General features: G+C 46.1%; 1 protein-coding gene across 3 annotated transcripts in view; it reads right to left on the bottom strand.

The window, feature by feature from the left end:
- The window catches only part of DCDC2 (doublecortin domain containing 2), a 252645-nt gene that overhangs the window by 38982 nt on the left and 187898 nt on the right, over positions 1-25765 (bottom strand). The gene's annotated exons all lie outside the window — the stretch shown is intronic.

Raw genomic sequence — 25765 nt, 5'->3', positions numbered from 1 at the left:
TACATACACCACACTAACTGCTCCCCTGACACTAGTTGCCCCCCCCCCCCAACAGAACACACAACAAAGATACACACAGGGATTACAAATAATTCCTTACCTGTGATGTAGTGTATTTTAAGTCAGAGTTTCTCAGCTTCTTCAAGCCAAGTACCCCCTAAGTCTAACAAATATCAGCCGAGTACCCCCACCCAAGCTCTGCCCCAGACCCGCCCCGACCCCACCCCCATAATAATAGTACTAATTGTAATGCAATTTCTTCCATTAATTTTTCATATACATACAATATAATCTTAATACATAATGGTAACCACAAAATAAAAAAAAAACAAAGCAAAGAGAAAATGTTAATTATCATTTATATTGGGGGGTTTTCAAAGAAGTCAATGCAGATGACTTTAAAATATGCAATGTCACCTCAGTAACAACTATAGAAAAATAGACAAATATAGTGCAAAATATAGCAAGCAGATATAAATTCTCAAATCTCACATTTCGATCACTAAATAGAAAAGAAAATCATTTTTCACACCTTTGTTGTCTGGTAATTTCACGAATCTCTGGCTGCAAATCTGTGCATCTAATATTTATTTATTTCTGCCTCCTGCACGCTTCCTCTCCGCCAGACCTCATTCCCTTCCCAACCAACATCTCTCTCTGCCCCTCCATGAGTCCAACTTTTCATCCTCTCTCTTCCATCCCTATTGGCAACATGTTTCTCTCTCTTTCTAACTGTCCATCTGTCTTTCTCTCATTCCCTCCCATGCTGCAAAGGGAGTGGAGAAAGAGAGAGCGAGTGCTCCCGGGTGCATCTCTCCCACCCTCTCTACTGCCACATCCAACGTTTCTCCCTCTCTCATCCCCCGGATCATGTGCAGCATTTTTCACCACTGCCCACCAGTCCCATGCCCATTTCTACCTCTATCACCCATCTCCAGCACCATGCCACATCTCTCCCTCCATCACTATGTCCAACATTCCTCCCCCTTGTATCCCCTTCAATCTGTCCCTCTAGTACCTCTCTACCACCATATCCAACATTTCTCCCTCTCATCCTTCTATTCTCCATGCATCTCTACCGCACTCCTTTCTCTCTATGCCCAATTTTCCTCTTTCTTCCTTTCCCCATGTGCACCATCTCTTTTCCTCTCACTTACACACTCATGTCCAACAATTCTCCCTTTCTATTCCCTCTCCCCTCTTATTTCCCAAGTTAGTGCCCCATTCCTCCCTCCTTTATGTCCCAAGTTCATGCCCCCTCCCTTCCTTCTGTGTTCTGAGTTTATTCCCCTCCCTGCCTTTGTCCCAGATTCATGCCCCTCCCATGTCCCAATGCACTCCTTACCCCTCTTTTCTCCCTTTGTCCCAGTATCATGTCCCGTCTCTCCCTTACTTGCTCACTCCAGGGCTGCACTCGCTCTCTTTAGGGCCATCCAGCTGGGCTGCTCCTTCCGGCCTTCAGCCGTACAAGGACACGGGCAGTGGCTCTTACACGCTGCATGTGGCTGACCCACAAGCCTTCTCTCTGATGTCAGCTCTGCCCGCATCCCTGTGCGGCTGAAGGCTAAAGGAGAAGTCGAGCTGGATGGCTCTGAAGGAGATAACTGGGATCCCCACTGACCAAGAAGGCTTCCCTCCGGTCAGCTCTAACATCAGAGGGAAGCCTTCTGGGTCAGCTTCGGGGGGAATGCAGGAAGGAAGGCATGGGATCCCCGGCGTCATCATTGTCGTCAGCTTCGGCGGAGGGAGATGGGCAGGAAGGAGGGCATGGGATCCCCTGTGGCACAGCGGCCATTAAGGAGGAAGGGGGCGAGAGACCTGAGCAGTGCCGCGTACCCCTAACAAGCAGTTTGCGTACTCTTAAAGAGTACACGTATCACATGTTGAGAAACTCTTGTTTTAAGTTATTCATTTCTCTTCTGCTGAGTTAGGGTGTTTTTTTTTATCACCAGCCACCGTGATAAAAGCTCCAATTCCCATAGGAATTCTATGGTTTTCAAGTTTCAAGTTTATTCATGGCTTGATATACCGACCATCACATGTATCTGGGCGGTTTACAATATTAAAAATTAGAAAGGTCTAATATAATTTTTGATTTAGGTGGAGGTAAAATAAAAAGAGGGTAAACCTAAAACTGTTACAAATTAGGACCGATTGCAAATGAGAGGTTTTGGGGAATAGGGAAGTTTTAATTACAATGATAAATAAAAGGAAGGGGAGGGGGAAGGGGAAGGGGAGCTTTTACTGCAGTGGCCGGTGATTTTTTTTAAAAAAAAAACCCCTTACAAGGCTTGATAAAAGTGGGCCTAATTGGAGTACAAAGTAGCTTATATGGAGGGGCATTTTCAATATGATGTCCACATCTGAGTTTGGACATTTTGCACAACACGCACAAAAATCCAGTAGCATACATGACCATTTCAGAAACAGAAAAACTATCTTTTTGTTTCAAAAATGGCCATTTCTTAGATGTGCTTGTCAGTGTGTCTATCTTTTTGAACCATTTAAAAAAAAAGAAAAATGCATAAAACAAGCCATTGGGATTTAGGAAGGGTCAGCATTTTTAGTAGACTGGCCACACAGACATCCCAGCAAAGCATTGGGGCAGCTCAGGGGGCGGGGCAGTGCAGTGAACTTCATATAAAAAAGCCAAGTACACATCTCACCATAACCCCTTTATAGTGTCTGGAAAGCCCTCACCCAAAACCTACTGGACCCAATTGTACACCACATTAATAGCCCTAAGAAGTGCAGGTAGAGTGGGTTTTGGAAGGCTCACATAATTCACAATAAGTGTAGTAGTAGTTAAGAGTGGAATATGGGTCCACATCTCTATAGTTCACTGCACCTCCCACTAGGCTATTCCAGGAACCTGCTTGCTGCTCTACTAGGACTGACCATAACATCAGAAGTTATCATAAAGGCAGGTATGTACTGTTTCATTCACATCTTTAGAGGGTGGGAGGGGGGGTCAGTAACCACTGAGGGAGTATGGGGAGGTCTTGCCTCACACCTCCAGTGGTAATCTGGTCAGTTTGGACACCTTTAGGCCACTTATTTGTTGTTAAAACAGGTCTAGCACCAAAAGTCCAAACTGTGCCCTGGACGTTTTCTAAAATATTTGTTTATTGCAGAAATGCATCCATCATAAGCCCTCCCTAGTGCCGCCTGCACCACACCTTCAACATATTCCCTTAAGATTAAGATTCAATGCAGACAACCAACACAGATATCACCAGAAAGTGACGTCAGAAGGGAGTTGAGGCCAGCTGATTTACAAGTGCATTCACTCTGTAGCCCCTCAGTATCTTTCCTCACTTGTCTCCCCCTATGCTCCCCCTCCCCACCGTGAACTCTGTTCAATGGGTAAGTCCCTCTTATCTGTGTCCTTTTCCTTCACCGCCAACGCCAGACTCCAGGAGAGAACCACCATCTTCTGTGTTATTTATTTCCACATGTCCTCTGAAGTGGACAAAGAATTAGCCCCTGCTTGCAAACCTGAATCAGGCACCCAAACATGGCCAACCTGTACCATCTTCTGGAGGCAAAGACATATTGGGAATAATCTTGGTTGCACTACCTATTATACTGATGAGGTCATCCTATATAATAAAAGCCTAAGCGCACATACGCACTTAGGATTTCGTGTTCCCTGCCGCTGTGATATCTGATCAGTGGCCGCCAACCCGGCGGCAGGGAACATTCTAGCCACTCCCCTCCTCCCGCCCTCACTCACCATGGAAGCCAGGCAAGCTCTCTCCCTGCCCGCGTCCTCGGCAGGGAACACACCTCTCACCCTCACTCGCTGCTGCTGCCGCCGATCCTCCTCTTCAGAGCAGCCTGCGATGGTGGCCGGCTTTAGCGAAACTCGCAGGCCGCTCTCCAACCTCGGTAGCACGTTCCCTCTGATGCACGGGATCGCGTCAGAGAGAACGTGTTACCGAGTTGGAGAGCAGCCTGCGAGGTTCGCTAAAGCCGGCCACCATCGCAGGCTGCTCTTTAGAGGAGGATCAGCCACCACGATCGCCAAAAAGTAGAGTCCTGCATTTGTGGCAGCAAGGGGACCTGGAGGGGAAGGGAAATACCGCTGCTGCTTCTGCAAAGGAAAGTGGGGGGGGGGGGGAGGAGAGAGACAGAAAGAAATACAGACAAAGGAGGCCAGGGAGAGAGACAGACAGAAATAAAGACAGACAGGGGACCAGAGAGACAGACAGAAAGAAAGACAGACAGACAAAGAGTGCCAGGGAGAGAGAGAGAAAAATAGCAGGAGGGAGAGAGACAGAAAGAAAGGAAGATAGAGACAGGAGCAGGGAGAGAGACATAAATAAAGAAAGACAGACAGGCATATATTCTAGCACCCGTTAATGTAACGGGCTTAAACACTAGTCAGAATATAAGAACATAAGATTTGCTGCTGCTGGGTCAGACCAGTGGTCCATCGTGCCCAGCAGTCCACTCACGCGGCGGCCCTTAGGTCAAAGACTAGTGCCCTATTTGATTCTAGCCTTACTTGCGTATGTTCTATTCCAGTAGGAACTTATCCAACCTTGTCCTGAATCCCTGAAGGGTGCTTTCCTCTATAAGCCTCCGGAAGATCGTTCCAGGTTTCTACCACTCTCTGAGTGAAGAACTTCCTTACGTTTGTACGGAATCCTTTCCCTTCTAACTTTAGCGAGTCTCTGCCTCCATCTGTTGATTGGGGGATATATATAACCTGTCTGGACTAGTTTAGCAGTATGATAAGGGGACAAATTGTGTATTAAAACTGACAAAATGGAGATAAAACAACACTTTACTATAGAAAAAATGCCATTAGTATCCCAATAATTAGGATTTGGAGTAATTACAACATTCAGCTTTGTACTCTTAGCTACCTGATAATGGACTTCTAGTCAACTAGAGATCTCGGAAAGGTTGAAAGAATGACTTTCTAAAACCGTCTGTATCCACAGCAATCCTGGCCTTTTCTTGACATCAATACAGTAATCAGTTTCAAGAGCAGGTTGGGAAGTGAATTATATCAAAATTAATTATATTGATCTTTGCTTTTCAGAGTCATTTTCATGTAAAAATCAATACCATAAGGTTTCTAATTATTTATCATCAATTAGGCACTAAAATTTCACTTGTAATAGCTTAGCACAAATTTTGTACACTGCATACAAATCGTTAGCTAGCCTGGCACAAACAATGATCTGAGCAGCAGTATAAATTTTAGATAAACAGGAGCATTCCCATTCAAAATTTAAAATAATTGAGTGGAGGGGTAGCCTAATGATTACTATAGTGGACAGAGAAGCAGGGAAATTCGGTTTAGCTCCCACTGCAGCCCCACAGACCCTCGCCAAGTCACTTAGGGCTGGATGCACAGAACTCTGGCAACCTGGTAGAAAACACCAGGTTGGGAGCAACTTTCATTTGCCAGGTGATGCTCAACACAAACAGCATACAAATTATACGAGAATATGCAACTTTTTGTATCGAGTATCCTGGTGAAAAATGAAGGAACTGTGCCTGGTGCCTGTACACATGAGCTGAGCTGAGCATTAGGCGCAGCTCTTGTGCGCAAACCTAGTAGAGTATAGGCTGTGATCGCCAGAGCTCCAGAGGTAAGCAGCAGCAAGAGTAAAAAAGTTTTTTTTTTAAAAAAACCAAACCCTTCCAGCTGCAGCTGAAGCCTTTTTTGCTACAGCAAGTATGGAAGATGGAGGAAGTGTACCTATGCTGTCAGTATACTTATCACATGCCCACTCCTTCCTGCCAATGAAGGCCCCCCTGTGCTATGTGTCCCCCTCCCAAATTACCCCTTCCCTTTCCCCCCCCCCCAAAAAAAAAAAAGGCAGGGGGATGCCCACTCCCTCCTGCTACCTGATGCTCCCTCGAACCTCCTTCCCCCCCCCCCATACCTTTGTGAGAAGTTAAGAGCAGGAGAGATGCTCAGTCCCTCCTGCTCTGAGGCCTGCCAGTCCAAAATGGCGTGCATTCCCCTCCCCAGTGCATCATGTGATGCACGGGGTAGGGCCTAAGGCCCTGAGCCAATTAAGTCTTAGGCTCCTTCCTCTGTATCCCAGGAGGGGCCTTGGGCATCTGAGCCAATCAGAGCCTTAAGCTCCTTCCCTTGCATCACCGTGTGGAGGAGGGAGAATCCCGGTGCCAATTATAAATACAGTCAAACCTCGGTTTGCGAGTAACGCAATTTGCAAGTGTTTTCCAAGACGAGCAAAGCATTTTCGTAAATCGTGACTCTCAGAGAGAAGGCCTTGAGCATGCGCAGATGCTCAAGGCCCAGTCCGGCAAGCAGCACGATCTACGGGCACCGGCACCTCCTGTGGGTTGGAGATCCCTTGCCGCGATACGTGTAGCAGGCGCGTCTAAAGTAACCTGGTTCTGTAACCGGCGTCTGTAACATGGATGTCGGTTACAGAATCGGGTTTAGTTTGAGCGGGTGTAGGCCCGAATCTGTATAGGACGCCCATCCCGGACATCCTATACAGAATCCTGGTCTAAATGCTCTGATGCTGCTCCGACGCTCATAGGAATTCTATGAGTGTCAGAGAAACATCAGCGCATTTAGCGCTCAGTTCCGTGGTAGAAACCTCACCCTGCCTTGTCTTCTATTAATACCCTATAAATTGACACACCCTAAATATCTCATGTTGTCCTTTTCATGTACAAGACAAGAAATAGATGAGCTGTTAGCTGCATATTACTGTGCCTTAGGGGAGATTCGACAAATGACGCTAAGCTCTTTAGCACATGCTAACTGCTAAAGATGCCCAATATATTCCTATGGTCTCCCTTAGCAGTTAGAATGTGCTAACGTGCTTAGCGCCTTTTGATGACTTACCCCCCCCCCCCTTAATTTCCAGAATACTTGACTTGGGGCAGTCCAATTTTTATATGAGGATTATATTTAAGAAAGAGAATTTAAAAAAAAAAGATCATTATTTCTCTAGAAAAGAAACAGTGAAAGCTTATTTAACTTTTGTGACAATGTATTAAATGGGAATAATGCCAAATAGGCAAATGTCCTTTCTTTGCCCAAATATATTAAAAAGAGTAAATGAGCTACAAATGCAAATAACTGGAAGAAAATCAATATATTTTAAATAATTAAGCATAACAATCAATGCCTGTTGCATACTGTTTTAAGCAGCCCCAATCATAAAAAAATATTGCAACACAAATTATAACATTATACACAGTCATTTAATGCATTTCAGATCTAAAACTGATTGAAGTTTAGTCTTTGGAATGAGAAAATCTTTGTAATAATGGCCTGCCCTGAATATTTTATGGAAATCCGAGGCATTTATTAACTGTAAGCGCGGTACATAAGCAAGAAAGTTAATGCGACTATAAACATTTTTAATGTGATTTACCACACTGGCTGCCTCATAAAAATGCTAAATCAAATTAAAAACAAAATGTAAAATCTTTGGTTCATTAAATCCAATAGATTGCTGTGAGGAATGGAGAGGGCTGAGCAATTTATGCCTTTCTGCATTAAAGATAATATTCCAAGGGGGAGGGGGAATAATACGTACATGACGATAAAAAGTTTGAAGTCACACTCTGGTACATTTCCTTTTTACTCAATAAAAAATCATCCTACCCACCAAAAACCTCCCCTGATGTTTATGCATGTCAGCCTTGTCTCCCACAAAAGAAGAAGATGCTTATTAAAATGGGCAGAATAATTGGGCACAAAAAATGTGGCAGAATAATTGAATCGAGCATGAATTTTCTTTAATTTGATATTAACGTGATCCTCACTATTAAATTTGTAAGCATTCTAATGCATTTAACTCACATTATATTGAATGTCTGATGTCAAATTTTTGAACCACTGGCCCTAAATTTACAATTTATGTTATGGGGCAAAACAGATGCATGTTGAAGTTTGTTCTTACCTGCTATTTTTTGTCCTTGAATTCTGCTAAATCAATCCAGATAAGTGTGTTATACTTAAGGTGACCATACGTCCCGTTTTAAATGGGACCATTCCGTTTTTAGAACCCCTGTCCCGTTGTTCCCACACACAGCTTTGGGACGCCAAAATGTCCCATTTTCAGGGACAGCGTCCCAAAGCTGTGTGCGAGGACAAAGGGACAGGCGATCGCATCCTGTCCCTCCCTGCCGCGCAAAAAAAAAAAAAAGCGCCCCCCTCCAAAGCCCGATTCAACCCCCCCCTGGTCTGTTGCCACCGCTGCTGCTCTCCTTACCTCCCTCCAGCGCCGATTCAAACCCGCCACTACTGCTAATTGCCACCTAGAAGCCTTCTTCCCAACGTCAATTCTGACGTCGGAGAGGACATTCCGGGCCAGCCAGGCAGCGAAGGAGGCACTGTTGGCACTAAGGACATAGGAAGGAGATACTGAGGGCACTAAGGATATAGGAAGGGGTACTAAGGACATAGGAAGAAGGCACTGGGGGCACTAAGGACATAGGAAGGAGATACTGAGGGCACTAAGGATATAGGAAGGAAGGAGGTACTGAGGGCACTAAGGATATAGGAAGGGGCACTAAGGACATGGGAAGGAGATACTGAGGGCACTAAGGATATAGGAAGGAAGGAGGTACTGAGGGCACTAAGGATATAGGAAGGGGCACTAAGGACATGGGAAGGAGATACTGAGGGCACTAAGGATATAGGAAGGAAGGAGGTACTGAGGGCACTAAGGATATAGGAAGGGGCACTAAGGACATGGGAAGGAGATACTGAGGGCACTAAGGATATAGGAAGGAAGGAGGTACTGAGGGCACTAAGGATATAGGAAGGGGCACTAAGGACATGGGAAGGAGATACTGAGGGCACTAAGGATATAGGAAGGAAGGAGGTACTGAGGGCACTAAGGATATAGGAAGGGGCACTAAGGACATGGGAAGGAGATACTGAGGGCACTAAGGATATAGGAAGGAAGGAGGCACTGAGTGAGGGCACTAAGGATATAGGAAGGGGCACTAAGGACATGGGAAAGAGGCACTAGGGGCACTAAGGACATAGGAAGGAGACACTGAGGGTTCTAAGGACATAGAAAGGAAACACTGAGGGCACTAAGGATATAGGAAGGAAGGAGGCACTTAGGACACTAAGGATATAGGAAGGGGCACTAAGGACATGGGAAGGAGACACTGAGGGTACTAAGGACATAGAACGGAAACACTGAGGGCACTAAGGATATAGAAAGGAAGGAGGCACTTAGGGCACTAAGGATATAGGAAGGGGCACTAAGGACATGGGAAGGAGACACTGAGGGTACTAAGGACATAGAAAGGAAACACTGAGGGCACTAAGGATATAGGAAGGAAGGAGGCACTTAGGGCACTAAGGATATAGGAAGGGGCACTAAGGACATGGGAAGGAGGCACTGGGGGCACTAAGGGCATAGGAAGGGGCACTAAGGACATGGGAAGGAGGCATTGAGGGCACTAAGGACATGGGAAGGAGGCATTGAGGGCACTAAGAACATAGGAAGGAAGGAGGGAGGGAATAGAAAGGGAAAATTGTTGGTTCTGAGTGAAGAAAGAAAGGATGCACAGTCAGAAGGAAACACAACCAGAAACTCATGAAATCACCAGACAGCAAAGTTAGGAAAAATGATTTTATTTTCAATTTAGTGATCAAAATGTGTCAGTTTTGAGAATTTATATCTGCTGTCTATATTTTGCACTATATTTGTCTATTTTTTCTATAGTTACTAAGGTGGCATTGCATATTTTAAAGCCAAATATGACTCAGATATCATGAAAACAAAATGTATAAGATGATAAACACTTTCAATGTAGATAAACTATAACCGATCAGCAGAAGATAAGTTGAATATTTTCTTCTATCAGTTATTTATGAGTGAAGCACAGCTTAAGGCTCAAGTTTTCAATACATTTTGAAGTTTTTTGCCAGTGAGGTTATCGCTTGACCACCTTTGTAAACCACTTTGGTGGAGGTGGGAGGGCTTATTCTGAGGCTTTTTCCTTCATTTTTAATTGGTGTGTAGCCTATGCTGTCCTTACACTTTACCTTAGAACACTACAGTTTATCTACATTGAAAGTGTTTATCATCTTCTATTGCATATTTTAAAGTCATCTGCCTTGACATCTTTGAAACCCCCCAAATATAAATGATAATTTACATTTTCTCTGCGTATAGTGTGCTTTGTAATTTTTGTAAATTTTATGGTTACCATTATGAATTAATAAGATATTGAGAAGACAAGAAGGCGGCGGCGTGACTGCACTCAGAACCGGAGCTCCGTCTTACCTTGCCGTTTTTACTTGTTAAAAGGTTTTCCTTCTCTTGGACTCAATGCCCCATACCAAACGCAAGGGCGTTCTTCGGGGGGACTCCTCCACATCCGGACAACGGTTGATGGACCAGTTTCTGCCAAGCTCACCGGCAATTGAAGGAGGGGGAAATGTGCCCGCTGATACTCTGTCGGAAGGAGCCGCCGGAGCCCTGGGCTTTGAGACATTTCTCTCCCCCCCAGCAGCTCATTCACTGCCGAATCTGGCGCAGGACAGTGCTTAGCGTGAAAGAGTCGAGCGGTTGATGAGCTCGGCATCTCCATACGGAGGGGGCCATAGCGCTGGACAGGACGCCGAGACTGCATTCTTTGGAGCCGAAGAGACAATGGACTCTATGGTAGTGATTTTAGGAACTATTTGGAAGAGTCTTCAGAGACTCGAAGCAGCGGCAACAAAATCATTTGAAGGTAGCAATTAAATTGGATGATTTATCTTCTTCTGTACAAAATATTCAATTAGAAATGCACAGAAAATTTGAATTAGTGGAAAAGAAATTTCCTCATTAAAATCTATTTTTTCTACCATGGTTCAAGATAGAACTTTTCTTCAACAAAAAATTGAAAATTTGGAAAATTTTAGTAGAAGACTGAATTTAAGAATATTGAATTAGTGGAGACATTAAAAATTTCACCTGAATGTATGCCACCCATAAATATCTTTATTATTATCTTGTCTTCTTGAGAGTGGCTTTAGTGGTCTAAGGAAGAGTATATATAATTACAGGATGATATTGCATAATTTAAAAATTCTTTTTACTTATTGCTTTATGTTTTATTATTCTTCATGTATTATGCAATATGTATATTATTTCAGTTCTTGATTACTTATTTCTCTGATTTTCTGTAGCAAGAGGATTCTTGTGTTATATGTTGAAATCAATAAAAATAATAATAATAAAAAAAGAATTAATAAGATTATGTGTACATGAAAAATGAATGGAAGAAATTGGGGCAGGACTGGGATGGGGCTAGGGCAGGATATGGGTGGGACTGAATTAATAGATGTCCCGTTTTGATAAAAAAAAAAAATAAATGGTCATGTTAGTTATACTCCTCAATCAGCAGATGGAGTCAGAGAACACTGAACTTTCAGTAACATCAGCATAAGTAGAAGGGATGGTACAGCCCTGGAATTTGTCAGCATACCACCATCAAAGTATACCTGAAAAACCTGACCATATTACAAACGTATCCTCAGCAATACAACCCCCACAGGACTAAGAAAAATGCCACCAGAAACTCCTCAAGGACACCCACCTGAACTACTGGGATAAACAGAGATCCAATTTGATAATCTTAGTCTTCCTGGATGTATCCTGAACTGGTCTAGCAGTGCTTAAGAAAAGGAAATTAGCAGGTAAGAACTACACCTTCCATATCATTCTGCTAGATCAGACCAGAAAAGTGGGACATACCAAATCTTTAAGGTCCCCCTCGCTAGCAGGAAGACACTAACCAATGACTTCTCTAAACCCCAAGAGCACTGATCTATAACTGCTCTGCACCTGTGCATGCTGCTGAGCACTACAAATAAAAAATAAATGACCCAAAGGAGAGGCCCGTTATGTTTAGGCACCTAAGTTGCTGACACAAACAAAGCACAAAGATCCCCATCCCCATAAGGAATAACCCACTACTCAGAACCACGGATAAAATTTTAAGCAAAAGGCTGTAACTGTGTGCATTGAATAGCAAATACGCAACTCCAGGTGAGAGGACTAAGAATGCAGATTCAAGGACCTCCCTTAAAAGATTTCTTTAAGGAGGCTAGCTTCAACTGTCCATGGGGAAGACTGCCATCACATTCAAACCCAGGCAAAGAACTGCTATGGGAGTACATGAATGAGAGAAGACAAATTAGTTAGACCCAGGAGGGCTCCTAGAGATCTCATTCATGCCTCCACCTAAGGCCAATGCTGATACCTGTATCAAGAACCCAGAGGAAAATCTAGCGGATCGCGACACGGACCTGAGACCAGAGAGACAACCAAGGAAGGGGAAGTCTGCAATTGTAGTGGGAGACTCAATCCTGAGAGAAGTGGACAGTCACATAGCAGGAGGGAGAGAGGACCGACTAGTGACATGTCTCCCGGGGGCGAGAACGAAGGACGTCATTGACAGAATAGAGAGAATCCTGGACGGAGCTGAAACAGAGGAGACAGCGGTGATAATCCACGTTGGAACCAACGACATCAGCAGGAGGAGCTACAACAGGACTACACTAACTGAGCAGTTCAGGATCCTGGGCAGGAAACTGAAGCTGAGGACAAGGAGGATAGCCTTCTCAGAGATCCTGCCAGTACCGAGGGCAGATGCTAAGAGACAGACCGAGCTGCAAGCAGTAAACGGTTGGCTGAGGAGATGGTGCGAAGAGGAGGGTTTCCACTTTGTACAGAACTGGACAACTTTTTTGGGGAAGAACAAGCTCTACAGGAGGGACGGACTGCACCTGAGCACGGCTGGGACGAGGTTCCTGGCACGCAACATCCAGAGCAGCATAGACTTGGCTTTAAACTGAGGAGAAGGGGAAAGTCGACCTGACCTCAACACATCGGACCAAAGTATCAAACAAGGATACTGAACCAGAAATTTGTAAAAGAGGGCTCGGGACTGAGAGGGAACTTTTGGGAAAAGGACACAAGGACGCAATGCAGGGAGCCAATGCACAAACAAACCTAGCAAGCAGAATTAAGAGAGAGCAACAGGAGCCAGAGGGTCATCCTAACATGGGGGAGCAGGCTGAGGACAACATAGACACACCGCAGGATGGGGATGAACACAACAAAGCTCGGGGGCTGGCAACCCATGAGGAGGTTGGCAGGGGCGCCAAACCACGAGGAAAACCAGCGGAAAAGGCAAACAACCAGGACTTAAATTGCCTATACACTAATGCTAGGAGCCTAAGAGCCAAAATGGGAGAACTAGAAGTCATAGCCAGTACAAAGGACCTGGACATAATATGAGTCACAGAAACGTGGTGGACTGACGACAACAAATGGGATGTGGCCATACCAGGGTACAAACTCCACAGGAGGGACAGGACACACAAGAAGGGTGGAGGAATAGCGCTTTATATAAAGGACTCCATACCTTCAACCAGGATAGAAACAACAGTAAGGGCGGACGACTTGGAATCATTATGGATTAAGCTACCTGGAGGAGCTGGAGCAGACATAAAATTGGGCCTGTACTATCGCCCACCTGGACAACCAGAAGCACTCGACCAGGACCTGGAGGCTGAGCTGAGGCAGATATGCAAAGGCGGAAGCGTGATGGTGATGGGAGACTTCAACTACCCTGGGATAGACTGGAGTATTGGACACTCAAACTGCACAAGGGAGACCAAATTCTTGGAAACCACAAGGGACTGTTTCATGGAACAGCTGGTCACGGAACCAACACGGGGGGATGCAACTCTCGACCTAATCCTCAATGGGCTAGGGGGACCTGCAAAGGAGGTGGCGGTGCTAGAACCCCTAGGAAACAGCGATCACAACATGATCCAGTGCAAGCTGGAAATTGGACCATCAAAGGTGAAAAGATCCACAGCGACAGCACTCAACTTCAAAAAAGGGAATTATGATGGCATGAGGAAATTGGTGGGAAAGAAACTCAACGGTAGCGCAAGGAAGATGGAGTCTGTAGAAAAAGCCTGGTCCCTACTCAAGGGCACGGTGCAAGAGGCACAGAACCTGTACATCCCCAGATTCAGGAAGGGGTGCAAAAAAAACCGAACAAAAAACCCAGCGTGGATAACAACTGCAGTGAAAAAGGCGATAAGTGACAAGAAATCATCGTTCAAAAAATGGAAAAAGGACCAAACAAAGGACAACCAAAAGGAGCACAAAGAACACCAAAGGGAGTGTCACCGTGTGGTTAGAAAAGCTAAAAGAGAATATGAGGAGAGACTGGCGGGGGAAGCAACAAACTTCAAATCGTTCTTCAGATATGTGAAGGGGAAGCAACCGGCAAGGGAAGAAGTGGGGCCATTGGATGATGGAGACAAAAAAGGAGTGGTAAAAGAGGAAAAAGAGATAGCAGACAGGTTAAATAAGTTCTTCACGTCAGTCTTCACGAGGGAGGACACATCCAATATTCCAGAACTGGAGGACATCGTAAATGGGGATCGGGATGAAAAGCTGGTCCAACTAGAGGTAAGCCAAGAGGATGTCCTCAGGCAGATAGACAGACTAAAGAGCGACAAATCGCCAGGTCCGGACGGCATTCACCCAAGGGTACTCAAGGAACTAAGGAACGTAATAGCAGAGCCACTTCGCCAAATATGTAACCTATCCTTAAAAACTGGAGAGATCCCGGAGGATTGGAAAATTTCAAATGTCACACCCATCTTCAAGAAGGGTTCAAGGGGGGACCCGGGGAACTACAGGCCGGTGAGCTTGACCTCGGTCCCGGGAAAAATGATGGAAGCACTGATTAAGGACAGTATCTGTGAACACATAGAAAACAATGGACAGCTAAAGTCGAGCCAGCACGGCTTCTGCAAGGGTAGGTCATGCCTCACAAACTTATTGTACTTCTTTGAGGGGGTAAACAGACAGGTGGATAAAGGGGAATCCATTGACATCATTTACCTTGACTTTCAAAAAGCCTTTGACAAGGTACCGCACGAAAGACTGCTTAAAAAGCTGTGGAGACACGGGGTGCAAGGGGAGGTTCACCGATGGATCAAAAACTGGCTGGCAGACAGGAAACAGAGGGTTGGAGTGAAGGGCCATTACTCAGACTGGCATGGGGTCACGAGCGGAGTTCCGCAGGGGTCGGTGCTGTTCAATATATTTATTAATGACCTAGAGGCGGGAACAAATTGTGAAGTTATTAAATTTGCGGATGACACCAAACTCTACCGCAGGGTTGAAACCATGGAAGACTGTGAAGATCTGCAAAGGGACCTAACGACGCTAGAAGAATGGGCCAAAAAATGGCAAATGAACTTTAACGTAGGGAAATGCAAGGTCATGTATGTAGGGAAAAAGAACCCGATGTTCAGCTACAAAATGGGAGGATCACTGCTAGGGGTAAGTAACCTTGAAAGAGACCTGGGAGTGATGGTGGACACGTCTTTGAAGGCGTCGGCACAGTGCGCCACAGCCTCAAGAAAAGCAAACAAAATGTTGGGTATCATTAAGAAGGGTATCACGACCAGGACAAAGGAGGTCATCCTGCCACTGTATCGTGCAATGGTGCGACCGCATCTGGAGTACTGTGTCCAGTATTGGTCGCCGTACCTCAAAAAGGACATGGCGGTACTTGAGGGAGTCCAGAGAAGAGCAACTAAACTGATAAAAGGTATGGAAAACCTCTCATATACTGACAGACTGAAAAAGCTGGGGCTGTTCTCCCTGGAAAAGCGGAGACTTAGAGGAGACATGATAGAAACCTTCAAGATCCTGAAGGGTATAGAAAAAGTAGACAGGGACAGATTTTCAGATTATGGGGAACCACAAGTACAAGGGGGCACTCGGAAAAATTAAAAGTAGACAGGTTTAAAACAAATGCCAGAAAGTTCTTTTTCGCCCAGAGGGTGGTGGACACATGGAACGCGCTTCCGGAGGCTGTGATAGGCCGGAGCACGTTACAAGGCTTCAAAGAAGGTTTGGATAGGTTCCTAGAGGATAAAAGAATTGAGGGGTACAGATAAGAGTAGCGGTAGGTTATAGGGATAGTCTGGGACCATTGCTCAGGCAATGGGCCTGATGGGCCGCCGCGGGAGCGGACCGCTGGGCGAGATGGACCTCTGGTCTGCCTCAGCGGAGGCAACTTCTTATGTTCTTATGTTCTTAAGAGAGAATAAAGCCAGCTCTGTCCAAGACTTCCCTGCAAACAGAAGATAGCTGAAGTGGCCTGCTCATGAAACCCAGATTTCTCAACTAGAACATGAAACTGAGCAGATATAAAGGATAAAGATAAGCCCAAAGAGGAGAATTCCTCCTCATCTTAAGTAACAAAAATCTACTACCACTGAAAAATCCCAACTCCTCATCCAAAACCTCCCAAAGGCCAGACTGAAAACCAAAAGGGACTTGGATCCTCCCTGAGCCTTCATGAAGAAGCCCGAAATACAGAAAGAGGAGCCTAAAGCCACGATTGGCCCCTCCCTTTGGGAGAGGCCTTAAGTGTCTGAGCCAATCAGGGCCTTAGGCCCCTTCCTGTGCATCACATAATGCACCAAGGAGAGGAAGGCCCTCCATTTTGGATTGGTGGGCCTCAGAGCTGAGAGGGACTGAGCTTCCCTCCTGCTCTCTTAACACAAATGTACTAGGGGGGGTCGGGTGGGGGGAGATTTGGGGGAGGTTCGGAGAAGCATCTGGTGGCAGGAAGGAGTTTAGTGTATCTAACTAAAGGTTCTTTTTGCAGCTTTAATTCACAGCCAATATTTCCTTTAATGCTGAAACACAGTCATAACACACAGCAGAGTCATTCTTCAGAGCAGTACAGTACTCCCCCGATATTTGCAGGGGTTCCGTTCCAGGAACCCCGCGAATATTGAAAAAACTGTGAATACAGTTTTTCACCTGGGGAGGCAGGAGAGGGCAGCTGGAGAAGCAGGATAGGGCAGCTGGAGTGCCAGTGAGTGAAGGAAATCACTCGCGGTATGCTCTGACCGCCTCTTCCTGCACTAAAGTCAGGTTTCACCAATCAGGAGCTGCTTTGACACGCAGCTCCTGATTGGTGAAGCCCAACTTTAGCACAGGAAGTCCCGGCCAGAGAATACCGCAAATGACCGGGACTGTGAACCACGAATGACCGGGAGAACACTGTACTCTCTTCATTTGTTTATGTACGGGTGTCCAACCTTTTGGCTTCCCTGGGCCACATTGGCCAAAAAAAATGATTCTGGGGCAGCAGAAACGCGCAAACGCTGCAGCAAGACAGAGGAGGGAGCCGGCAAGATGGTAAACACCCAGGGGCAGCAGAGAAAAACACTGCATTGCCCTCGACCGGGCCCGCACAAAATACTTCACGGGGCCACATGCAGCCCTCGGGCCGCAGGTTGGAACCCCCTGGTTTAGAGTTTGTATCTTTAAAACACACAGTTTTTACAATACAGGACCACTGTTCAGGCAGCACTTCGCAGAGCTAAGCTTTCAAGTACTTTAAACCTTTCTAATCCACTAGCATACTTTCTTCATATCCATACTCACAAGGGCTTTCACTAATGTCCGTTGCTTCTTCATTATCCAATATTACAGCCTCCTTAGAACAAACTGACATTGGGCTAGATCAGTGGTTCCCAACCCTGTCCTGGAGGAACACCAGGCCAATTGGGTTTTCAGGCTAGCTCTAATGAATATGCATGAAGCAAATTTGCATGCCTATCACTTCCATCATATGCAAATCTCTCTCATGCATATTCATTAGGGCTAGCCTGAAAACCCGATTGGCCTGGTGTTCCTCCAGGACAGGGTTGGGAATCACTGGGCTAGATGCACTAAAGATGCCGACTGGACCACTGTTGGCCGATTCTCGAGCAACGATCGATGCGCTAAGTTTCCAGGCAAATGATTTGCACAGAGGTGGAAATGATTTGCATGCAAACGCGACCAATCAATTGCTCAATAACATGCGCAGAGCCCTAACAGCAGTGAGAGGGGAAGCAGCCTCCTATCACTGCTGTTAGGGCTTCTTTTTTTTTATGGCACAGATGTATGTGTGTTACACATGCACAATCTGCCCCATTAACCCCCAACCCCTGTCTTGGGCTCTAAGTCAGGTATATGTATATGCTGGACTTGCAAATATATGCATGCACATTCATTACGAATATGTTTTAAAGTAACTAGCTAGGGAAATCTCAAGGACCAGTTTGTGCACGAGTACCTAATATGATACTCGGTACATGATATCTTTATGTTAGCAGCATCTGGAACAGGAACAAAAGGGCTACCCTGTGCTTACTCACTTACTGATGTCAGGAAAGACATGAAATAAAAATAACCTGCCCAAATGCCAAATCCAAAACAAGAGCCCATGAACCACATTCAAACTCCAAACAGGGAGAAAAAGAAAAGAAAAAACATATAGCATAAACCCTTTAAATGTGTCAAGAGCATGACTTTTATGGTCTTATATTTTCTTCACGACTGACAGAATTCAGAAATGGCAGCAGTATGTCTAGGCAAAGGGCAAGGATAACACACTGCAGCAACAGCTTTACACTAGGGCATTTTATGGAATCCTGTAATCATGGGTTCTAAATCCAGCCTGATTCTATAAATGGAGCCTAAAACATAGGTGCTTAGGAATACAGCACATAATGAATGTCAATCATTTGTTAAGCGCCATTTACAGAATTCTACCTAGTGGCACCTAAATTGAACTTAGGCACTGGTAGGTATCAAAACCTTAGGCACCCCTATTTATGCCAGGATTTTCTTGGCCTAAACACTGGTGCCAAAGTCCAATTTAGGTGCCTGCATGCAAAACATGCCCAATATCTGCCCACAGTCCACCCCCTAACCACACCCACTTTTGGTAGGTGCCTTGGACTTTCTCTGATGTCAGAGAAAGGGCGGGACAGCCGGAAGAGGAAGCAGCGCAGGCGCAGGGCTCACAGAAGGGCTGGGACCGCTAAGAGGAAGCAGCAGGACACCGGTAGGAGCGTCTACATGATGGGGGGGGAGTTCGAGCGGCTGTGGGGGTGCGAGCGTTCCTTCAGGGTGGGGGTGCGGGTGGGAGTGCGTGCGAGCGGTCCTTCGGGGTGGGAGTGCGGGTGCGTGCGAGCGGTCCTTCGGGGTGGGGGTGCGAGCGGTCCTGCGGGGGGGGGGGGGGTGAATCGGACATCGGGGGGGAACTATGTAAAAAAAAATTGGTACAACGCGCTCACGCGTATAACGCGCAAGGTTATGCATGGTTTGTAAAATCGTGTATAATGCGCGCATTATATGCGTGAAAATACGGTACAGAGAGCCTGGGCTGACGCTGGATCCTTCCCCATGTCATATCTCACCTGTGTGTAAATATGAAGGCCTAGATTCACTAAGGGCACGGATCTGATCCGATCCGTGTCCGGGGGGGCTGATTCACCAATCACCCTCATGCAAATGAGAGTAATCGGAATCACGCCCTCAACCGACTGAATCGGATCGCTGAACAGTGATCCTTGAGCATGTGCAGACCATCTGTAAATGGTCTGTGCATGCTTAAAGAGCAGCAACCTTTTTTTTTAACTTTTTGGTTTTACTTTTCTTTGCGAGCCCGTGATTTTAACCCGCGGGTTAAAACCACGGGCTCGTAGTGAGGGGAATGGCAGGAGAACAGAGCTGCGAGACGAGATTCGGGGAAGGAGAACGGAGTTGGACAGGAGAAGGGAGCAGGGTGGTGAGATGAGATTTGGGGCAGGAGAGCAGAGTCGGGGGGGGGTCTGTTTTTGGGATGTGGAACCAATCATCCGAGTTTCCCTTACTTCCTATGGGGAAACTTGCTTTGATATACAAGCACTTTGGTTTAAGAGCATGTTTAAGAACATAAGAACATAAGAAGTTGCCTCCACTGGGTCAGACCAGAGGTCCATCTCGCCCAGCGGTCCGCACCCGCGGCGGCCCATCAGGTCCATGACCTGTGAAGTGGTTTCTGAATACCTCTACAACCTACCTCAAGTTCTATCTGTACCCCTCTATCCCCTTATCCTCCAGGAACCTATCCAAACCCTCCTTGAACCCTTGTACAGAGTTCTGGCCTATCACATCCTCTGGAAGTGCGTTCCATGTGTCCACCACCCTCTGGGTAAAAAAGAACTTCCTAGCATTTGTTCTAAACCTGTCCCCTTTCAATTTCTTCGAGTGACCCCTAGTGTTTGTGGCTCCCCACAGTTTGAAGAATCTGTCCTTATTTACTTTCTCTATGCCCTTTAGGATTTTGAAGGTTTCTATCATGTCCCCTCTAAGTCTCCTCTTCTCCAGGGAGAACAGACCCAGCATTTTTAACCTGTCAGCGTATGAAAAATTTTCCATACCTTTTATCAGTTTAGTCGCCCTCCTCTGCACTCCCTCGAGTACCGCCATGTCCTTCTTGTGGTACGGCGCCCAGTACTGCACACAGTACTCCAGGTGCGGGCGCACCATTGCGCGATATAGCGGCATGATGACTTCTTTCGTCCTGGTTGTGATACCCTTTTTGATGATGCCCAGCATTCTGTTTGCTTTCTTTGAGGCTGTCGCACACTGCGCCGATGGTTTCAGTGATACTGTTCCCTCTAAGCTGAGCAGGAGTCCTCCACCCACAGTCTCACCAATAGAGGGTGCTGTTTTACTGTCACATTTTTCAATTGTGAGGGACAGGCAAGTTCTGCAGGACTCCAGGGAACATACCTGTCCTTAGCGACTGAAAATATTCCACCCCCTAGTGGTAGCAATGCAGCTGGAGGACACCTGCTCAGCTTAGAGGGAACACCTGTCGGCCTGTCCACCATCACCCCCAGGTCCCTTTCAAGGTTACTCACCCCTAGTAGTATTCCCCCCATTTTGTAGCCGAACATCGGGTTCTTTTTCCCTACATGCATGACCTTGCATTTCTGTACGTTAAAACTCATTTGCCACTTGTTTGCCCAGTCTTCCAGTCTCGTTAGGTCCCTTTGCAGGTCTTCACAGTCTTCCGTGTTTCTAACCCTGCTGCAGAGTTTGGTGTCATCAGCAAATTTGATAACCTCACATTTTGTCCCCGTCTCCAGATCGTTTATAAATATATTGAACAGTAGAGGTCCCAGCACCGACCCCTGCGGAACTCCGCTCGTGACCCATTGCCAGTCTGAGTATTGGCCTTTTATTCCAACCCTCTGTTTCCTGCCTGCCAACCAGTGTTTGATCCATCGGTAGATATCCCCTTGCACCCCGTGATTCCACAGCTTTTTATGTAGCCGTTCGTGAGGTACCTTGTCGAAGGCTTTTTGGAAGTCAAGGTAAATGATGTCTATGGATTCACCCTTATCCATCTGGCTGTTTATTCCCTCAAAGAAGTGCAGCAAGTTCGTGAGGCACGACCTTCCCTTGCAGAAGCCATGCTGGCTCGCCTTCAGTTGTCCATTGTTTTCTATGTGTTCGCAGATTGCATCCTTTACCATTGCTTCCATCATCTTTCCCGGAACCGAGGTCAAGCTCACAGGCCTGTAGTTTCCCGGGTCACCCCTTGATCCCTTCTTGAAGATGGGCGTGACATTTGCTATTTTCCAGTCTTCTGGGATCTCCCCAGTTTTTAGGGAGAGGTTACATATTTGTTGAAGTGTCTCTGCTATTTCGTTTCTCAGTTCTTTTAGTACCCTTGGGTGGATGCCGTCCAGGCCTGGTGATTTGTCGCTCTTTAGTCTGTCTATCTGTCTGAGGACATCCTCTTTACTTACCTCTAGTTGAATCAGTCTTTCGTCGTGTTCTCCGTTTATAAACACCTCGGGTTCTGGGATATTGGATGTGTCCTCTCTGGTGAAGACTGACGAGAAGAAATTGTTTAACCTGTCAGCTATCTCTTTTTCTTCCTTTATCGCTCCTTTCCTGTCTCCATCATCCAGTGGTCCCACTTCCTCTCTGGCTGATTGTTTCCCTTTCACATACCTGAAGAAGGGTTTGAAGTTTCTTGCTTCTCCTGCCAGTCTTTCCTCATATTCTCTCTTTGCTTTCTTGACCTCTTGATGGCATTTTTTCTGGTGTCTTTTGTGTTCTTCCTGGTTTTCCTTTGTTGGTTCCTTTTTCCATTTCTTGAAGGATGATTTTTTGTCGCTTATCGCCTTTTTAACTGCAGTTGTTATCCATGCTGGGTTTCTAGTTCGATTTTTTTTTTTGCACCCTTTCCTAAACCTTGGGACGTACAGGTCTTGTGCCTCGAGCACTGTGCCTTTAAGCAGTGTCCAGGCTTCCTTTCTGGAACTAATTATGCTCGCAAACCAAGGTTCCACTGTATTTTGTATACAGGGTTGATATAGTGTGAATAGAACCCAGGAGCTATAGTGTGAATGGAACCCAGTTCCCTAGGATTTTAAGCTACTGCACTAACCACTAGACTACTACACTCAAGATCACCTAATTTTTCACTTTAGTGAATGACTGAGAAATGATAACTAGTGTCCTGTACAAAAGTTTTCAAAATAATTCATGTCTGCCAATATTTGAAAACGGTTATGCTTCTCCTTGTAAAATGAAAACTTACATCACTTGCTAAACAACCACCTCAATTAAGTTGATACAAACAAAATATCTTTATTAAAATATGAACGTACAGCTATCTACAAGCTGAAACAGCAGCAGAACCTCCCCACCCCCAAGCCCCAGGCAAATCATAAACTCTTTTGCAATAACAAAAGCCTGCAAGACTCCACAATAGAATGGTTACAACACAGCGGATTTTAATTTTGTTATCTACAGGATATAAAATGAAATGTTTTCTCTGATTGGTCTCAGTTTCACAGGGGCAGAGAATCTTATGATTCAAAGAGTCACGTGCAATGCATAGTTTATAAGATTTCTTTTCCATTAGTAAAGTCATTAATTATATGACATGCATGCGCCTAATCAAGCTGTTCAGAAATACATTCTGGTGTAACTATGCCCATTAAATATCAAGAAAAGACAACCTCACCACCTATTGCAAGAAGGAAAAGCTTTTCAAACATTGCAAGATCTATATTTATAGTTCCGAACTATATCTACCTGCCTGGAACAAACTTCAGTAACCTATGAAAGTGAACATTTCCCCTGGATAATATTTTATTAAGAACTTGAAATTGAGTACACTACTTGCTATGTGTTATCATCATCACTATCTTTCAAAAACACTGAGGGGGCAATTCTATAACCGGCGCCTAAATTTAGGTGTCGGTAGGCGCCCTGCCAATGCCTAAGTAACTGAAAAATGCAGTCAAATACGGCAGGGTTGAAGCGCCCACCAAAACCTAAGTAAAAGGCGGCTGAAATGGCCACTGGAACCGCAGCTGGTAGATGCTTTAGGTCGTGGAATGCCAAAGTAGGTGTAGCCAATGCTCAAAGTGGTGGTAAGCGATCTAAAGCAGCTACCCAGCCGCGAATCATGCCAAGATAGGCAGCTGAAATGTGGTCCTGGAAAACCCTGGCCTACATTTCAGCTGCCTATCTTTGCCTAGACCAGTGTTCTTCAACCACCGGTCCATGGACCAGTGCCGGTCCACTGAAATTTCCTGCCGGTCCACAGGGCCCAGCACGTGCATCAGGCTCAAAACAGTGTTCTTCAACCGCCAGTCCACGGTGCGATCAATGCGGCGTTATCTTCAAGCCTGTTCCCTCTTCCTAACTGATTCAGTGCACAAAGCCACAAGCAGTGGCTCCTACGGGCATCCTGCGGATGAACCGGAAGCCTTCTCTCCGACGTTGGTGATAGGAGAGATTGGGCATCCCTCCTGCTGGGGATGTTAGCGGGAGGTGGTAGGGGGAGAGTGTCAGCAGGAGGGAGTGTGAATCTCTCCTGCCTGCTGACTTGCGGTAGGATTTGAGGGTTGCTTGTTACAGAATTGCAGGTTTGGGGAGTCCCTGCTGCTCAGTTGATAGAGGGGGGGAGGGGGGGAATCCCCCTACTGTGATCGGCTGCTGTGGTCTAGCAGCAAAGATAAGCAGCTGAACACAAAACCGCTCCTCCTGAGGACTAAGGAAAAATGCCTGGAGTGTAGGTCCTTCAGCAGAGGACCGTAGTCTAGATGCATGGTCCAGAGTCTTATTAAAGAAATGCTGTAGCGCACAGACATGAACACAAACATTCTATTCCTGGGAACCTAATACCAGAAACCTAAGAAATCAGAAGCTAGGAGAAGTAATGATGGCCAGTTGATATGTTTTGTTATATTAATAACGATTTTGTAGCTCACTGTGTTTGTGCGGTTTTTATTTTCTTATCTGCATAGAACAAAATAATGTTACGTTATGGGATATTCTGAGGAGTCCATTGCTCCCCTGAATTCAACCTTGAAAGGCTGTAAACTCAAGGGTGTGGTGCAGAAGTGAGATGAATGCCTCACAACCCCAAACACTGTCTGTGAGCATTATCATTTTCAAGATAAAATAAGGAGGCCAGAGGCTGGCTAAATCCACAGGACTGGACTAAAAAAACAGTCCCAACCAGTTTATCCACCATACGGCCAGACTAAGTCCAGACCAAAGAGCAGTAGCATAACAAGAATGCTTGTATGAAATCCAGCAGAGAACATGGAAATCAGCGTTCCCCCCTAAAACATAGCTCAGAATGCACACCCATGGAAAGAAAGGGAGCACACATGCCTAGCAACTTGTGCAAAACTAAGGATATAATCTAGATCAGTGTTCTTCAACCACCGGTCCATGGACCAGTGCTAGTCCACAGAAATTTCCTGCTGGTCCACAGGGCCGGCACGTGCATCAGGCCCAAAAAGCACAGTTACTTACCGTAACAGGTGTTATCCAGGGACAGCAGGCAGATATTCTTAACACATGGGTGACGTCACCGACGGAGCCCTCGGTACGGACCTTTTTAACTAGAAGTTTCTAGTTGGCCGCACTGCGCGTGCGCGAGTGCCTTCCCGCCCGACGGAGGAGTGTGTGGTCCCCAGTTAGTATAAGCCAGCTAAGAAGCCAACCCGGGGAGGTGGGTGGGACGTAAGAATATCTGCCTGCTGTCCCTGGATAACACCTGTTACGGTAAGTAACTGTGCTTTATCCCAGGACAAGCAGGCAGCATATTCTTAACACATGGGTGACCTCCAAGCTAACAAAGAGGGAGGTGGGATGGTTGGCCATTAGGAAAATAAATTTTGTAACACAGATTGGCCGAAGTGTCCATCCCGTCTGGAGAACGCATCCAGACAGTAGTGAGTAGTGAATGTGTGAACTGAGGACCAAGTGGCCGCCTTGCAGATTTCCTCGATGGGCGTGGAACGGAGGAAAGCTACAGAAGCAGCCATAGCTCGGACTCTGTGGGCCGTGACAGTTCCTTCCAGTGAGAGACCGGCCCGAGCATAGCAGAAAGCAATACAGGCAGCAAGCCAATTGGAAAGTGTCCGTTTGGAGACAGGACGACCCAAACGGTTGGGATCGAAAGACAAAAACAGCTGAGGGGATGTTCGGTGAGCTCTGGTACGATCAAGATAGTAAGCAAGGGCACGCTTACAATCCAGCGTGTGCAACGCCTGTTCCCCAGGGTGCGAGTGAGGCTTAGGGAAGAAGACGGGCAGCACAATGGACTGGTTGAGGTGAAAAGCTGAGACCACCTTGGGAAGGAATTTAGGGTGGGTACGCAGAACAACCTTGTCATGGTGAAAAACAGTGAACGGTGGGTCGGCAACCAGTGCATGCAGTTCGCTAACCCTCCTGGCAGAGGTGATGGCAATTAGGAAAAGCACCTTCCAGGTAAGGAGTCTAAGAGAAGTTGTGGCAAGAGGCTCGAATGGAGGTTTCATGAGAGCTGAGAGTACCACATTCAGGTCCCAGACGACTGGAGGAGGCTTGAGGGGTGGTTT

This window comes from Geotrypetes seraphini, chromosome 2 (assembly GCF_902459505.1).
Source record: "Geotrypetes seraphini chromosome 2, aGeoSer1.1, whole genome shotgun sequence".
Lineage (NCBI taxonomy): Eukaryota > Metazoa > Chordata > Amphibia > Gymnophiona > Dermophiidae > Geotrypetes > Geotrypetes seraphini.
The sequence above is the reverse complement of the archived record's forward strand: the minus strand, read 5'-3'. Positions and strand labels throughout refer to the sequence as shown.